This window comes from Ranitomeya variabilis, chromosome 2, assembly GCF_051348905.1.
Source record: "Ranitomeya variabilis isolate aRanVar5 chromosome 2, aRanVar5.hap1, whole genome shotgun sequence".
Lineage (NCBI taxonomy): Eukaryota > Metazoa > Chordata > Amphibia > Anura > Dendrobatidae > Ranitomeya > Ranitomeya variabilis.
Window position 1 is genome coordinate 262,841,018 of NC_135233.1, and position 14,868 is coordinate 262,855,885.

The window sequence follows — 14,868 nt, forward strand, 5'->3', positions numbered from 1 at the left end:
CCGGCTTGCATAAAATGAAAAAATACTGAGAAACACAAATTGACTTGGTTTAAGTTGGTATAAATGCAGCACATAAACGCATGTTCACACTGGCTATAAAGCATATTGTGCGGTGGCCTGTAAATTCCTGCTATCAGCAGGACCCAACCATGCTCCTGTGAGTGGAAGAATAGTCATCCTCGCATTTACCACACAGTGAGCAGCGTTTAAACCCCAACTATTCCTGATTTGCTGCTTATTAATTTGTTCTGTTTCCCAAAAATCGGAATAAAGAGATTTAAAATAATTTTCCCCAAATGGCACCCATAAGATTTAAAATTGTCCCGCCAAAACCAAGCCCCAATTAGATCTGTCATCTGTTAACGGAAAAGGTTTTCATGTCACTAGTAGCTCCAAAGGTGCTGGAGACGCAACATGGCTCGCAAAAACAATGCAGTGTACATACTCCCAAACCACAGCTAACATCAACACATACGGCATGGCTGCAGAGGGGATAATGCATTTAAAGGGGTGTTCCAGGTTTATTCATTTGAGCTCTCTACCTGTTGGGTGATCAAAATGAGATCAGTGGCGGCTGAGTCTGAAGCAACTTGTGGGTGGAACACGGCAGCCCTACACACTAGGCCACAGGCGAGACTGTGCTTTATCTCCCAGTGACGTGAATGTGCTGCAGCCCTTTGCAGCGTCCCCCCAGGCAATGTACAGGTGAGCTGCTGCTGTATTCAACCCATACTTCACTTAGATGGGCTTTGCTGGAGCAGTTTTCAGCTGATTGGGGAAATATCACTCTCCCAGTCTCGTGTTGAGATGAGTCATTATTAGATTCCTGGACCACCCACCAATTTATGGGGCGCGTTTCTCCAGAGGCACAAGCCCTACACTAAAATTTCAACCTCTACTGCGCACTTACTATTTCTGGAAAACGCCAGTGGGGTCAATAGTCAGTACACTCACCACTGATTCTGAATGTAACTTGCAAATTGGGGATTTCTGCTGTTTTGGCACCACAGATGGGGGGGGGGGGTGTCTGCAGATGGCACCAAGATACTGTTCCAGGAAACTCTTGGCCCCAAAAGCAACTGGTGCTCCTGGTCCTCTGAGCCCTGCTGTGTCGAAATAAGTGTTGGACTACATATGTGGTATTGCTGTACTTGGACGAATGGTGTTATCAATTAGGGGGTGCCCGCTCCCTTTAGTCTTGGTAAATATGAAGCAAAATGATCAAGGTCTAATCATTATTGTAAGAAATCTGATTTTTCATTTTCCAGGCGTCCGATGGTAAATCGGTGAATCTGTGGGGGTATAAATGCTCAGTACCCCTGATGAATACTGAGATGTGTAGTTTCCAAAATGCTGTCACTTTGGGGGTTTTCTGCTATATCGGCACCTTGGAGGCTCTACAAGTGGTGACTTGCAGACCACCCCAAACAAATCTATCTAAAAGCCAAATAGTGTTGCTTCCCTTCCAAGCCAACAGCATTAACTGTAGTTACCAACCACGTGGGGTATTTTCCTCTTCAGTAATTGCCCATTATTTCTGCTTACAATTGTAAAAATGAAAAATTTGGGGCTAAAACATTTTAGTTGAATGTAATTTCACTATTCATTCCACTTTCCATGAATTCCTGGGTTAGGAGATTGGAGGCTTTTCATTTAAAGGGAACCTGTCACCTGAATTTGGCGGGACCGATTTTGGGTCATATGGGCGGGGTTTTCGGGTGTTTAATTCACCTTTCATGTACTGGCGTGTACTCCGGAGGACAGAGAATGAACTTCAATCCAATATTGCGGCCAGCATGCAGCCAATGGGTAAGGAAAGGGTGAATCAAACACCCGAAAACCCCGCCCATATGACCCAAAACCGGTCCTGCCAAATTCAGGTGACAGGTTCCCTTTAAGTCACTACAACCCTGAATTAATCTAACACCCTTCTGACATACGCCATATGTATATGGTGCTGCGTTCCTGCAAATCTAATAAAAATATTATATTATACAACCCCTGGCAAAAACTATGTAATAACCTTTTTTTTGGAGGATGTTCATTCAGTTGTTTAATTTTGTAGAAAAAAAGCCGATCACAGACATGGCACAAAACTAAAGTCATTTCAAATGGCAACTTTCTGGGTTTAAGAAACACTAAAAGCAATCAAGAACAAAAAATGTGGTAGTCAGTAGTGGTTACTTTTTGTAACCAAGCATAGGGTAAAAATATGGAATCACCCTGTAAATTTTCATACCCAAAAATAACACCTGCATCAAATTAGATCTACTTCTTAGTCTGCATCTAAGGCCGGGATCACACACAGCGAGATACGGCCGAGTCTCGCAGGTTAAAACTAAGCTCTGGCACGACACTCCAGAGCGGAGCGTGCAGCCGCACAGCAATACATGGAGCTGCACGCTCCACTCCACAGTGCCGGTGCCAGAGCTTGGTTTTAACCTGCGAGACTCGGCCGTATCTCGCTGTAGTGTGACTCCGGCCTAAAAAGGAGTGATCACACCTTGGAGAGCTGTTGCACCAAGTGGACTGACATGAATCATGGCTCCAACACAAGAGATCTCAATTGAAACAAAGGAGAGGATTATCAAACTCTTAAAAGAGGGTAAATCATCACGAAATGTTGCAAAAGATGTTGGTTGTTCACAGTCTGCTGTGTCTAAAATCTGGACCAAACACAAACAACATGTGAAGGTTGTTAAAAGGCAAACATACTGGTAGACCTTGGAAGACATCAAAGCACCAAGATTCCATAATTTCTTCCCTCATAATTGAGTGACTCCATAATTTTTACCCTATGCTTGGTTACAAAAATAACCATTACTGACTACCACATTTTTTGTTCTTGATTTCTTTTACTGTTTTTTAAAGCCCGAAAGTAGCCATTTGAAATGACTAGTTTTGTGCCATGTCTGTGATCTGCTTTTTTTTTTCCTACAAAATTAAACCACTGAACGAACATCCTACATGTATGTATGTATTTATGCATGCGCACATATATAGTGTGTATATGTATATATGCACATATTTATATGTGTATATGTGTACATATATGTATGTGTGTGTATATGTGTGTGTGTGTGTATATATGTGTGAAAAAATATATATATATATATATATATATATATATATATATATATATATATATATATATATATATATATATATATATATATATATATATATATATATATATATATATATATATATATACACACACTTTTGTTCCCCAAAATTTTTGGGGAAAGTGGGGGGTGCATCTTATAATCCGAATCTGTGTGCCGTGCTGTAGAGGATGGGGGGGGGGGGGGGGGGCGGCTCTGGAGTGGTGTCAGGGGGCTGGGGTGGGCTGCCTGCAGGCTGCTGAGACAGCAGGAGGTTCTGTGCTCCTGCTCATTAGCCTCATGTAATATTCACTGCACCTGCTGTCCATCACCTCAGTGCTGAACCTTTGCCGAGTTGATTCACAGGGGAGCAGCGAATATTACATGTGCCTGCACTCTCCCCCCCACTCCCATCATGGATATGGCCCCCGGTCACTCTTATATGCCCACCCCTGTGCTGCTGGCAGGCACATGCTTCCCCCTCCCTGTGCTGCTGGCAGGCACATGATAAAATGACAAACACTTAACTCGCCTTCCCCTGATGGCTCCGTGCTCACAGCTCCTCGGTTGCGCTTCTTGTCTGTGCTGACATCCGATCATGTGATCGGCACAGCACAGTGATGACAGCACTGTGTGCCCAGGTCACATGATCCGATGCCTGGGAAACAGGAAGCGCAATCGAAGAGCTGTGAGCACGGAGCCATCAGGGAAAGGTGAGTTAAGTGTTTGTTATTTTATCATGTGTCTGCCAGCAGCACAGGGGGGGCATGTGTCTGCCAGCAGCACAGGGGGGGTATATAGTGACTGGGGGGCATGTGCCTGCCTGCAGCACAGGGGGGCATGTGCCTGCCTGCAGCACAGGGGGGCATGTGCCTGCCTGCAGCACAGGGGGGCATGTGCCTACCTGCAGCACAGGGGGCATATTGTGACCGGGGGGGCATGTGCCTGCAAGCACAGGGGGGCATATAGTGACCCAGGGGGGGCATGTGTCTGCCAGCAGTATAGGGGGGCATATAGTGAACACGGGGGTTGGTCATGTGCCTGACAGCAGCACAGGGTGGCATGTGCCAGCACAAGGATGGGGGTTATATAGATACCAGGATGAGGGACATATGATTTGTAAGACGGACACTGGCATTATAAGACAGACCCCCATTTAACGTAAAAAATTATTTTTTTCTCTTTTTTCTTAACCAAATTTGGGGGTGCGTCTTATAATCAGGTGTGTCTTATAGTCCGAAAAATACGGTGTACACACACACACACACACACGTACACACACACACACGTACACACACACACACGTACACACATTTAGGACCAGGAGTATTTCCTTGATTACTTTTCCATTTTTTGCTCCCCTTCCCACAGCGATCACCAATATGGCCGTAAGGGCTTGTTTTTTGCGGCACAGGTTGTACTTTTAAATGGCACCATTGATTTTATCATATCGTGTACTGGAATATGGAGGAAAAAAAAATCCAAATGCATGGAAATTGGCAAAAGTGCAATTACAATTTTTTTTAAGTGTTCACTAAATACTAAAACTGACTTGACATTATGATTCTCCAGGTCATAAAAAAAACCTAGACACGTTTGGTGTCTGTGAATTTTTAAAATGGTGAAATTTTTTTTCAAAGTTTGTTTAAAAAAAAACAAAAAAACGGGATCTGGGGCCGGGTGAGGGCTTATTGTTTGCGCGCCGATCTGACATTTTTTGGTGTGTATACTGTCTTTTGATAAACCGTTATTGCATTTTATTGCAATGTAGCATCGACCAAAAAAAACATAATTCTGGCGTTTCGATATTTTTTTTTTTTTTTTTTTTCTCGCTACGCCGTTTACAGATTGGATTAATTCTAATTGATCGGGCGATTCTGAAATTGGCGACACCAAATATGTGTATTTGGTTGTTTTTTGTTTTTTAGTTTTGTTTTTTTTAAAAAAAAATGGGGTGAAAGGGATGTGATTTGAACTTTTATATTTGTATTTAATAGTTTTAAAAAACTTTTTTTTTTAAACTTTTGGCATGCTTCAATAGTCTACATGGTAGACTAGAAGCTGCCATAACCCGATCGTCTCTGCTACATGCAGGGGATGGTCAGATCACCGGCATGTAGCAGAATATTTCACTTGCTATGAGTGCCGACCACTGGGTGTTCTCATAGCTATCCGGCATTGACAACCGTAGGGGTCTCCTGCTGTTGTCATGCCAACCCATCAGCGACCTGCAGTCATGTGACACGCGTGCCGATAGGAGGAGGTAATGATGCGCTTCCTGCGCATTCATGTTAAATGCCGCTGTCAGATCAGCTGTCATTTGCGGGCTCATCGCCGGAGCCTGCACCAAGCAAGGGGAGGCGTCCAATGATAGACTCTGTCCATCATTGGACGTTAAGGGGTTAAAGCAGATCTATACTGAAGAACAAAGCGTCTGAAGAAACTTCTCGACAGAAGGATCGCTGAGACGCACTCTGTCCAGATACAAAGGATTCCAAGAAACTGCTAGAAGGAATGCAGTAAACTGTTTGACCCCAAAAAGTGGGCTCCCCCAAAGATGCACAGGAGGCTGCTAGGAATTAAGTAAGTATGCACTCCCCTGGAAAATTTGAACAAATGAAATGAGAAACTGGTTTCCCTGAAAGGAAAACTGAAACCTGCCCCAAGGGGGTCGAGTAACCACAAACTAGGCTCCAGGCCCGACAACAAGGAGGGGAGAAAAGGGAAAATAAAAGGGAATTCTATACTTTAATCGTAATTGCGCTGTGAGTGCAGGAACAGGAGCTTTGGTGTTGCAGTTCACTAGCAGGGTGTGAAAAACTAAATTGGAAACAGTTAAATTGAAGAAAACAAGGTGATAGATTTGAAAAAAACAGATACAGAAGTTTCCAAGTGGAGACTGTGAGGAGGTAGACTACCACAATTATAGTAGAATGCAAGCGGAAAAGAAAGAACCTGAGCGGTAGGCCACTGCGAACGTACTGGAGTGCAACCGCTGAGTCGAGGGGGCTGGAACCGAACTGAAAGCAACTTTGTATAGCACCCTGGATCTGTTCGCCATGATGGAGGGCATGCTCCATGAAAACGACTATGAAAAAAAAACATCTTATGATACAACCCCTTTTCATATCGAAGGCCCTTTGCAGATTAAGGCTATGTGCGCACGTTGTGTATTTGATGCGTTTTCTCCACGTGTAAATGGTCCAAAAAGGCAATGAAATACTTATGCAAGGTAATTCAATGACAATTCTGAAGTGTTGTTCATATGATCAGTAAATTTCTGTCCGTATTTGCAGTGCGTTTTTTTTTCTGTAGCATGTCAATTTTTTGTGGTTTTGACTCATTAAATGCACAAGAAAAAAGTACATGAAAAACGCACCAAAAACAGCGTATTTTTCTGCAGCATTTTTTGCTGGCAAGAAATGCAGAAACCTTGCAGAAATTTCTGCAAGCAAATGCGCATCGTGTACACACAGCCTAAGAAGTAGCAAGAACGTAGTCAACAGTGGACCACTCGGCGGACTCTGATCCATTCATGACCAGATGCCTCTGCCGAGATTGACCCAGATGGCGGAACGGCTGGGAAGTCGAGAGAATCCTGGGTTCTTACATGGAAGGGGAAATAAATGGAGGAAAACTACCACTCTGGGCTCTAAATGAAAAAAGGAGGGCACAATTAAACTGCAGGCAATTCTAAGCTCTGCGACCCTGAACTTAAGGTTCTTAGCTGAGAATCCAAAAGACTCCAGGCGTCCCGAACCTTCCTCTGTCTGAATGAACTATTTATGAGGCATGCGGGTCGAACCTGCCAGTAGGCAAGATTAAGAGGAAAAACACCGGCGAAAGAAAGCACAGGAGGGAAGTCAGAGTAATGGAGTTCCGAGAAGGAAAATAGAGAAGTCTTCAAGAAGGAGTGCTGCGCACTTGAGACAGCTTGTTCCGGAAAAATAGAGATTGTGTTGAACAAAGTGCGAACTTGACCTAATGAAACCGGAGCGGCAGATTGCTAAGGGCAAAGCATATCACAGGATGTAGAGAGAGAGCAGCCCTGGATTCAATGTGAGATCCCTGCAGGGATGCTAAGAAAATGGCTAGGCCGATGGCCACCCCTAGGGGTGGCAGTGAATCAAGGAGTCTCTGCATTCCGGGAGAAATGCACTGGGGCAAACTGAAGTGTACTGGGATGAGGATAGTCATAGAGACTATGGTAAAAGTTGTCATGGGCATTGTAAGGCACATCAGTATATGAGCCGTCGAACCCCAACAGAGAAAAAGGAACCTTCCCATTTCGAACAGGAATAAATTAGGAAAGTCCCTGAATAGCTGTAGTAAGCCACGCAACATGTGGGAGGAGATCAGCCAACTCCTTGTGAAGTTGGCCATGGGAAGGAGCACCTGGAATCCAGAAAAAAGCTTGACACAAAAAAAACCTTCCATATGATGTTTATCCGGCCTGGACCATTTGGGAAGGGAAAGGGGGCATGTGTGCCTGTGTCCATTTACCTTGGTATGATTACAACACAACCAATGATGATGGTGAAACTAGTAAAAGTTGAACTCTGAAAGAACACCACCAATAAAGAGTATTATGTACAGGGAGGACCCACCCTTCAAGATAGTGTGGGTGGGGACCCCTGGGATGATGCCTGGTGCCAGCAACAACATAACTGGCATAGGCTACGGAAAAGAGACGGAAGCCGGCTGGATACGAGAGCTGACCTGTATACCACGGGGTCAACTATAGCCAGGCATATTGTAGATTGGACCGGGTTGGCCGGGTGACACAGAGGTGGGCCTGGAAAACAAAATGTAATAATCGGGAGAGAATATCAAAATATGGCTCTAAATAATGATACGGTTCTTGCCGAAGGAAAAAACTTGTTTTCACAATGCTCTTACATTGGATCCAGGCCTGGAGCAGCAGTCGTACAATGGTCAGTGCTTGCAAAGAGTAAGATGTCATCCGATCTAATCCTTGCCAGAGGGGGAACCTGCTCCTGTGATGTTCAGAAATCGAATGCCGGAGCTGAAAGGCTCTTGTGCTCATTGCGTTATCCGGTATCTGAAAGGAAGAAGAGGTAAGTACTGACAAACAGGCAGGGAGCTCAGGTGTTGAGATAGGTCAAGGCCTCTTGGGATCGCACTGCAATCAGTCATGAGAATCATGGTAAGTGTAAGAGCTGGCTCACTAAGAAACAGAATGCTTAAACTACAATTGGTGAATCATATATGGTAGCTGTAACGCACTGGATAGTGGGTAGAGCACTTGGACAGCACTGTAAACAATAATGCGGTTCGCCAAGCTGGAGATCCTGATGTACTGGATAGATAGCGGTAGGTCCGAAGAACTGGATGGTGAGTGAGGTACCTGGGGAGCAAACGAAAATAGGAAAAAGCGCATGGCAGATGGTAAATCTACTTGTCATTTGGTACCCGATACCTGCGTGTCTGACTTACCTGAAAGTTGACTGGGCACTTGCAGTGATCAACCATGTGGTTCGTGGTAGATTGACTGGCTCAAGGGTAGAACAACGTGAACTCTGGTTTCCTCAATATAGAGGCACATGGTGAATTGTGACTTGCCCACTATTATTGAACATGAGACACGTGGTAGAATCTGCGCTTGAATCATCTGAAAATGAACCAGTACCACCGCTGCAGTCATCCACAACTGACGAATACAGGGCACATCAGATTCACTGAAAATGGGACAGAACACTGATACCGCTGCTAACGTGAGGTACGTGATAGAGGTTGCTTCTGACTCACGTAAGTATGGGACAGACCACTGGTACCACCACAGGGGTCAACCCAAAGCATGTCTGATTCACTGGAAAGAAGGCTGCTGCTATTGATAGTGATGTACCTCGTAAGTGGTGCTTCTGAATCTTGGCTAGCTGATTGAGCACTGATGCAAACGGCTGTCAGAATCCTGTGACTGACTCACTGTGGACAGAACCAGGTGGAAAAGAGTATAGGAGAGAGTATGTCTGTGCTGTGGTCAAGGCCTGGATACCTGACAGCATTAGACAGAATAACTGTCTCATACGTCCAGTAGTATGTCCTGTCCTGCTATCTCTCCTGAGGACAGAACAGTTGGGGCTTGGAGATGAGAAGGAGAATGCTGGATGATACGGTGTCTTTTACTCGGCCGGCGGTTGGTCCCAACACTGTAATAGTGAGGACTAGGTGCAGCTCACCTTTTTACTAAAGTGGTGTAATGCCTGCCTCAGGAGAGGGGCTGCAGGGAGATTGCAGGAGGACTGCCTGGAGAAGAAACTCCATCTTCTGATTTCAAGGGCCGACAGATGGCGATCGGAGGGAGGAAGAGGTGGGCCTTCTAATAGAGAAAGGGGCACGCAGCTTCCGCGTCACTGAAGGAGGAAGAGGGGTGTGCCTGCAACAGGCGGAAAAAAGCCCTCTTGGGTGGGGAAAAAAAAAAAAATGGGAAGGAAGGGGGCAGAACTAACCACTGTGACTAGGCCGCACAGAAGGCGGGGTCTGAATTGATAGATGGGGGTGGGCATCTCGGAGGCCTGGAAATATAGCGAGAAGGACCCTGTGCTTCATGTAACGTCCACACAGGAACATATAGATTAACAGATCTAATCTGAATCCTGTCTCATGTAAAAATCCCTCCCAGAGAGGCATTTAGACCAAAGGTCTAATCTAACCCACAAAGCCCTATGGAAAAAAAAGGGGAAGGGGGGGATGTGGAGATTAAAAAAAAAAAAAAAAAACTCCTTCCATCTTCAGTCATCTTCATCCACATCTTCATCTTCTCAGCACCTCTGGAAAGTAACCTAATGGAGAGAGAAGAAAAGGATGTACCTCTCCATCTCTGAAGATGTCTGAATCATCCATAGACGTCTGAGCCTCTTGGTGGGTTGTCCATGCCTCCTGAAACAGACAGGCTCTGGTGGGCCAATGGGTAGGAGACGGGGCCAGGACCAATGTTCGGATCACCTAAACACTTCATGTGTTAAGGACTGAGGTCCTGCCGGATAGACGTACGAGGATACGGGGTGGCAGTTCAAGCTGTAGTCAGTCTCTATGTGGGAGTACAGTGTGACTTTTCAAACTGTATTCCTCTAGAGTTAAGTTGAAGATCCCTCTGAAAAAGAAAAATGGGAAAAATTACAAAAACCGAGGTAGATATGGGTCTAGTAAAAGACCCATGTCCACCTCCAACTAACACTAAGCTAAACTGACTAGCTTAGCTCTGGTCTGTGGGTGTATACTACTGAGGAGGAGCTAACTTTTTATTGCATAGTGTCAGCCTCCTAGTGGCAGCTGTATACACCCATGATTTCCTGTGTACTCCAATGAGGCAATGGAGAAATAAAAATTGTATTTCTGAAAACGTCATTCTGTTTTGCAAAAAACAAGCCGTCATACAGTTCGATCAGCAGAAAAATAAATAGCTCTCATAATAAAGCGATGCAAAAATATATTTTTTCTATAAGTTTTTTTTTTGCGTAAAAGCGGCAAAACATAAAAAAAATATAAATGTGGTTTCGCTGTAATTGTACTGACCTGAAGAATAAAGCTGTCTTATCCATTTAACCACACGTTGAATGGCATAAAAACCCTGAAAAAACTTCCTGAATTGCTAGTTTTTGTTCATGCTGCCTCACAAAAATTGGAATAGAAAGCGATCAAAAAAACATCATGTGCCCGAATATGGTACCAATAAAAAGTCAACTCGTCCAGCAAAAAAACAAGCCATTACATGACTCTGCTGAAATATGGAGAAATTATGGCTGTCTAAATATGGGGATGCAAAATCAAGTGTTTGCAATTTGCGCGCATAAAAGTGTGGTCCACTACTATTTTGTGCGCTTCTGAAAGACATCGCTGAACAGAGGCCAGACGGAGTCCAGAGTAACTCTGCTGCCTCATTATAATGAATGGATCCCTCGGAGTTTCATCTTCATCACGTCACACGCAGATTAAGGCTGAGGTCACACTTGCGAGAAACTCGCACTTGTCTCGCGTCTCCGTACCCGGAGTGTGCGGCTGCATGTATTTCTATGCAGCTGAACGGTCCGAGTGCCGGTGGCAGTGCCGGATATTGAGATGCGAGATTCGTGCGAATTTCTCGCAAGTGTGACCCTGGCCTTAGATGGAAACCACTATGTAAGTGTTCAGCGTAGAGCGCTGGATAAATGTGATCCCCCAATGTTGTGTAAAATATTCCCAACAAAAGCTTCGGGGCTTAATCCACAAAAAAAAAAAAAAAAAAAAAGCAAGTTCTCACTCAGGTCTGTCATCTTAATGGAAATGTAGGGGGCTTCCACGTTACTTGGTAGTACAAAGGTTCTGGAAAAGCTCTACAGCTCCTAGCACCCCAAATGAAATTCAGCAAATTCTGCACTCCCAAATCCAAATGCCCCCACCCTTCAGAGCCTCAAAGTGTGTCCAAACCACATTTAGCGTCCACATGTTTGGCATTTGGTGATAACGGCCTGCCTAATTTACGGGTGCATGTCTCTAGAAGTATGAGCTGGGCATAATGTACTGGTGACTACAACGGCAGTTTGTAATTTTTTACTCTGCAACATCCACTGCTGCTTGTTTCTCAAGCGCCTATGTAGTCAAAATTATCACTACACCTGTAGATAAACTCCCAAAGGGGTATAACTTCCAAAATGGGGTAACTTGAGGGGAAGTCTTCTCTTCTAGCACTTAGGGGCTTTGTATATGAAGTCTGCAAATTATTCTAGCAAAATCTGCGCTCCAGGAGGCAAATAGCACTCAGTCCCTCCCGAGTCTTGCCATGTGGCTAAACGGTACTGTACAGCCATATATGGGGTATCTCTACATCCAGCAGAAATTGTGGGACACATTTTGGTGCAATTTTTACCCATTTCCCTGTGGGAAAATGTAAAATCTGGGGCATCTTCACCTCCCAATGGTAATGTAAAATGCTGTGACAAACCTGTGGTGTCAATATGATCACTGCTCCCCTAGATTGCTGTCATTACCGTATTTTTCGGACTATAAGATGCACCGGACCATAAGACGCACCCCAAATTTGGGGTGAAAATTGCAGAAAAAAATATTTTTTTATAAGATGGGGGTCCGTCTTATTGTCCGAATTTAAGATCTCTTACCTGAGGGCAGGCAGTGGCAGAGCAGGGTCACAGGAGGCATGGTGGTGGCAGAGGTGAGGTGATGCTGAGGTGCGGTGGGCGGAACGGCGTGCACCTGAGCAGGGTCCCATCCTGCTTAGGTGGGCGACGCCATGGCCTGGTGTCCATGGGGAGGTTGCGGCAGTGCTGTGGCGGCGGCAGATGTGCGGTCACTTCCCCAGGTGGTGGCGGCCAGGGTCCCTTCCACATTTGAGGTGATGCCACAGCAATATTGAAGGAGGGCAGCAGAGCTGGGTGAGTCACGGTTTTCCCGGTGGCAGCAAGCTTACCGGCATTGTGGCGGCGACAGAGGTGCGGGGATGATGTGGTGCGGTGACCGGTATGGCGTGAGCAGGGTCCGGTCCACATTTGAGGTGAATCCACGGCCCAGTATTGAAGGAGAGCAGCAGAGCTGGGTGAGTTACGGTTTTCCCGGTGGCGGCGGCCATCTGTCTGAGGCCGCGCGTGCGCAGATTCAGTACTCTGCTTCCCAGAGCTTCAGGAAAATGGCCGCGGGAGGCCTCGCGTGCGCAGATGGAGATCGCGGCGGCCATTTTCCTGAAGCCGAGATCTCAATCTGCAAACTCTGCACGCACGGCCTCCCTCGGCCATTTTCCTGAAGCCCCAGGAAGCAGAAAACTAAATCTGCGCACGCGCAGCCTCAGGAAGATGGCCGCCGCCACCGGGAAAACCGTAACTCACCCAGCTCTGCTGCTCTCCTTCAATACCGGGCCGCGGATTCACCTCAAATGGGGACGGGACCCTGCTCACGCCATACTGGTCACCGCGCCACATCATCCCCGCACCTCTGTCGCCACCACAATGCCGGTAAGCCTACGTTCCAACTATAAGACGCACCCCCCATTTTCCTCACAATTTTTTGGGGGAAAAAGTGCGTCTTATAGTCGGAAAAATACGGTAATTGAGGTGTAGTTTGTAATATTGGTTCACTTATGGGGGTTCTGCTCTTCTGGCTCCTCCAGGGGCTCTACCAAGGTGACATGGCACCCTCAAACCAGTCCAGCAAAATTTGAACTCCAATATGACGCCTATTTACCTACTGAGCTTCGCATTGTGCCTCCAAAGTAAGTTTCCACTACATATGGGGGTATAAGCGTGCTCAGAAGAAATTGCACATCAAATTGTATGGTGCATGTTCTTCTGTTACCCTTTTGTAGAATAAAAAATTGAAGCCAAAAAGTAGATTTTTTGTGGGAAAATGTGGCTTGTTTTGTTTTTTTTACAGCTCAACGTTATAAACATCTGTGAAGCACCTGGGGGTTCCAGGTGCTCGTCACACATCTAGATCCATTCCCTGAGGAGTCTAGTTTCCAAAATGGGGTCAATTGTTGGGGGTTTCCACTAATAAGGCACATAAGGGGCTCTCTAAACGCGACATGGCGGCCGCTAATTATTCAAGCAAATTTTACATAAAAACAAATCAAATGGCGCTTCTTCCAAGCCCCTGCCATGCACTCTAACAGTGTTTACATTATCATATATGGGGTATTGGCAAACTCTGGAGAAATTGCACAACAAATTTTGGGGTCTATATTTTCTTGTAACCCTTGCAAAAATAAAAGAAAATTGGGTTAAAAGTAAAAAATTTTGTGAAAGAAAAATTAAATGATCATTTTTTTTTCCTTCCACATTCCATTAATTCCTGTGAAGCACATGAAAGGTTAATAAACTTCTTTGAGCACATTGATGGGTGCAGTTTTTAGTATGGTGTGACTTTTTTGTATTTTCTGTCATAAAGGCCCCCTCAGTCAGTTCAAATGTGAGGTGTTCCCTAAAAATAAAATGATTTTGTTAGTAAATTGGGAAATCGCTGGTCAACTTCTATATTCTCTCTTCTTATAACTTACTAACAAAAAAAAGTTTCAAAAAATTGTGCTAAGCAACATTTCCCACATGTCTACTTATTAACTATTTTGTGTGACACAATTTCCATGACCTTTAAATCAGAGTTAAACTTGAAAATTGCAAAAGTTTCACCAAATTTCCAATGTTTTCACAAATAAACGCAAGTCATATCGAATAAATTTTACCACCATCATAAAGTACAATATGTCATGAGAAAAGATTCTGAGAATCGGTGGGATCCGTTGAAGCGTTCCAGAATTTTTATCACATAAAGTGACACTGGTCAGAATGATAAAATTTGGCCTGGTCATGAAGGTGAAAACAGGTTGTCAGAAAAGTTAAAACGTCAATATTTTGAACCCCTTCACCCTAAAGCCTAACAAAATAAAACGTGTTTTAAACATGCCTCTGATGTAAAGAGGACACCTGGAAAAAGTTATTTATGAAGTTTTGTGTGGTCAAACATCAGAAGTTGTTTCAAAATTGCAAATTAAAAAAAATTCACCAAATTTCCCATATTTTTGTAAGTTTTATTGACCTAATTTTATCACTATTCTGAAGTAGGTGAGTCACTGGGATGTGTGGGAGCGCCAGTTATTTCCACATATTTTCAGATTTGTACAATGGGGCTCGGTCAGGAGGTAAAAATGGGCTTTGGCAGTAGGGGATTAATGAACACAGCAGATGCTACTTGGAGTTTCTATGTTTGTACCACATGTATCAGATGCTTCTTGTTGCTCTTGCACAGACTGTGCCTACTCTTC

At 44.7% G+C, this 14,868-nt stretch overlaps 1 protein-coding gene across 13 annotated transcripts in view; it reads left to right on the forward strand.

The window, feature by feature from the left end:
* Positions 1–14,868, forward strand: part of BRD3 (bromodomain containing 3) — a 63,402-nt gene that overhangs the window by 42,099 nt on the left and 6,435 nt on the right. The window lies entirely within an intron of this gene.